Below are 256 nucleotides of genomic sequence, written 5' to 3'. Positions count from 1 at the left end.
TGCGTTTCTTTTGTAAAATTAGAAGTCTAAATAATATATCTGGAAATGCTAGTAGATGGCAAATCTTTCAAAATATTTCCTATTTGCATTGTTTCACAAAACTATACACATTCGGAGCCTGCAGGAGTCTGGGTTAACCAGCTTGATGTACAACTTTCTAATTGGTAATGTTTTGAGTCATGGCTGATACATGAGAGAGCGAATCAAAATTTCATGTTTCATGTTTTTAGCTCCTTATCTTTCAGGCTGTTTGGTC

The sequence above is a fragment of the Buceros rhinoceros genome, unplaced genomic scaffold, assembly GCF_000710305.1.
Source record: "Buceros rhinoceros silvestris isolate BGI_N320 unplaced genomic scaffold, ASM71030v1 scaffold3216, whole genome shotgun sequence".
Classification (NCBI taxonomy): Eukaryota; Metazoa; Chordata; class Aves; order Bucerotiformes; family Bucerotidae; genus Buceros; species Buceros rhinoceros.
The sequence above is the reverse complement of the archived record's forward strand: the minus strand, read 5'-3'. Positions refer to the sequence as shown.